Source organism: Arachis hypogaea, chromosome 18 (assembly GCF_003086295.3).
Source record: "Arachis hypogaea cultivar Tifrunner chromosome 18, arahy.Tifrunner.gnm2.J5K5, whole genome shotgun sequence".
Classification (NCBI taxonomy): domain Eukaryota; kingdom Viridiplantae; phylum Streptophyta; class Magnoliopsida; order Fabales; family Fabaceae; genus Arachis; species Arachis hypogaea.
Window position 1 is genome coordinate 93,079,068 of NC_092053.1, and position 3,180 is coordinate 93,082,247.

Consider the following 3,180-nt stretch of genomic DNA (forward strand, 5'->3'; position numbering starts at 1 on the left):
GCAAGTTTCATGGACTTCCATCAGAAGATCCTTTTTAGTTCTTAACTGAATTCTTGCAGATCTGTGATACTGTTAAGACCAATGGGGTTGATCCCGAGGTCTACAGGCTTATGCTTTTCCCATTTTCTGTAAGAGACAGAGCTAGAATATGGTTGGACTCTCAACCTAAAGACAGCCTGAACTCTTGGGATAAGCTGGTCACGGCTTTCTTAGCCAAGTTCTTTCCTCCTCAAAAGCTTAGCAAGCTTAGAGTGGATGTTCAAACCTTCAGACAAAAGGAAGGTGAATCCCTCTATGAAGCTTGGGAGAGATACAAGGAACTGACCAAAAAGTGTCCTTCTGACATGCTTTCAGAATGGACCATCCTGGATATATTCTATGATGGTCTGTCTGAATTATCTAAAATGTCATTGGACCATTCTGCAGGTGGATCAATTCACCTAAAGAAAACGCCTGCAGAAGCTCAAGAACTCATTGACATGGTTGTTAATAACCAGTTCATGTACACTTCTGAGAGGAATCTTGTAAGTAATGGGACGCCTCAAAGGAAGGGAGTTCTTAAAATTGATACTCTGAACGCCATATTGGCTCAGAATAAAATATTGACTCAGCAAGTCAATATGATCTCTCAGAGTCTGAATGGATTGAAGGAATCAACCAACAGTACTAAAGAGGCATCTTCTGAAGAAGAAGCTTATGATCCTGAGAACCCTGCAATAGCAGAAGTGAATTACATGGTGGAACCCTATGGAAACACCTATAATCCCTCATGGATAAATCATCCAAATTTCTCATGGAAGGATCAAAAAAAGCCTCAACAAGGCTTTAACAATGGTGGAAGAAACAGGTTTAGCAATAGCAAGCCTTTTCCATCATCCACTCAGCAAAAGACAGAGAGTCCTGAGTAGGATCCATCTAGCTTAGCAAATATAGTCTCTGATCTATCTAAGGCCACTTTAAGTTTCATGAATGAAACAAGGTCTTCCATTAGAAATCTGGAGGCACAAGTGGGCCAGCTGAGTAAAAGGGTCACTGAAACTCCTCTTAGTACTCTCCCAAGCAATACAGAAGAGAATCCAAAAGGAGAGTGCAAGGCCATTGATTTAACCATCATGGCCGAACCTACAAGGGAGGGAGAGGACGTGAATCCCAGTGAGGAAGACCTCCTGGGATGTCCAGTGATCAACAAGGAGTTTCCCTCAGAGGAACCAAAGGAATCTGAAGCTCATCTAGAGACTATAGAGATTCCATTGAACCTCCTTATGCCATTCATGAGCTTTGATGAGTATTCTTCTTCTGAAGAGAATGAAGATGTCACTGAAGAGCAAGTTGCCATGTACCTTGGTACAATCATGAAGCTGAATGCCAAATTATTTGGTAATGAGACTTGGAAAGATGAACCTCCCTTGCTCATCAATGAACTAAGTGATCTGGATCAACTGAGATTGCCTCAGAAGAAACAAGATCCTGGAAAGTTCTTAATACCTTGTACCATAGTCACCATGACCTTTGAGAAGGCTCTATGTGACCTTGGATCAGGGATAAACCTCATGCCACTCTCTGTAATGGAGAAACTGGGAATCTTTGAGGTGCAAGCTGCCAGAATCTCATTAGAGATGGCAGACAAGTCCAGAAAATAGGCTTATGGACAAGTAGAGGACGTGCTAGTAAAGGTTGAAGACCTTTACATCCCTGCTGATTTCATAATCCTGAATACTGGGAAGGATGAGGATGAATCCATCATCCTTGGAAGACCTTTCCTAGCCACAGCAAGGGCTGTGATTGATGTGGACAGAGGAGAATTGATCCTTCAACTGAATGAGGATAACCTTGTGTTTAAAACTCAAGGATCTCCTTCTGTAACCATGGAGAGGAAGCATGAAAAGCTTCTCTCACTACAGAGTCAACCAAAGCCCCCACAGTCAAACTCTAAGTTTGGTGTTGAACCCCCACATTCAAACTCTAAGTTTGGTGTTAGGAGGTTCCAACAATGCTCTGAACATCTGTGAGGCTTCATGAGAGCTCACTGTCAAGCTATTGACATTAAAGAAGCGCTTGTTGGGAGGCAACCCAATGTTATCTAATTATATTTATTTATTTTCTATTGTTATTTCATGTTTTATTAGGTTGATGATCGTGTGGAGTCACAAAAACTACTGAAAAATCAAAAACAAAATGAAAAACAGTAGAAAAAAATAGCACACCCTGGAGGAGAGCAGTCTGGCGTTTAAATGCCAGAAACAAGCATCTGTCTGGCGTTTAACGCCAGAAACAGGCACCAAGCTGGCGTTTAACGCCAGAAACCAGCATCTACCTGGCATTAAACGCCAGAACAGAGCATGGAAGTGGCGTTTAACGCTAGAAACAAGCAGCAGTCTGGCGTTAAACGCCAGGATTGCATGTATAGGGCGTTTTACACGTCTAAAAGGTGCAAGGATGAAAAACCCTTGACACCTCAGGATCTGTGGACCCCACAGGATTCTCTCAGGATCTGTGGACCCCACAGGACCCCCACCTACCCTTCTTCTCTCCTCTTCACACCTTTTTATGACTCTCTTCCCCAAATACCCTTCACCAATCAACTCAATCACTCCTCCCCATCACCTCTTCACCACTCACATACATCCTCTCTTCCCCAAAAACCCCACCTACCTTCAAATTCAAACTAATTTCCCTCCCAAACCCAACCCTAATGGCCAAAACTTCACCCTCCCCCCACTCCTATATAAACCCCTCATTCCTTCTTCATTTTCACACAACACAACCCTAAATTCACCCTTGGCCGAAAACACCTCACCCTCCATCTCCTCAATTTTCTTCTTCTTCTACTATTTTTCTTTCTTCTTTTACTCGGGGACGAGCAAATATTTTAAGTTTGGTGTGGTAAAAAGCATAGCTTTTTGTTTTTTCATAACCATTAATGGCACCTAAGGCCAGAGAAACTTCTAGAAAGAGGAAAGGGAAGGCAATTGCTTCTACCTCTGAGTCATGGGAGATGGAGAGATTCATCTCAAAGGTCCATCAAGACCACTTCTATGAAGTTATGGCCAAGAAGAAAGTGATCCCTGAGGTTCCTTTCAAGCTCAAAAAGAATGAGTATTCGGAGATCCGACTTGAGATCCAAAGAAGAGGTTGGGAAGTTCTCACCAATCCCATTCAACAAGTCGGGATCCTAATGGT

The 3,180-nt window shown here is 42.7% G+C and overlaps 1 non-coding gene across 1 annotated transcript; it reads right to left on the reverse strand.

Annotated features, from left to right (window-relative positions):
• Positions 1-242: 242 nt before the first annotated feature.
• LOC112774754 (small nucleolar RNA R71) lies at positions 243-350 on the reverse strand. Its single transcript, XR_003189217.1, has one exon. It is a non-coding gene; the product is annotated as a small nucleolar RNA R71 (small nucleolar RNA).
• Between the last annotated feature and the right edge of the window lie 2,830 nt (positions 351-3,180).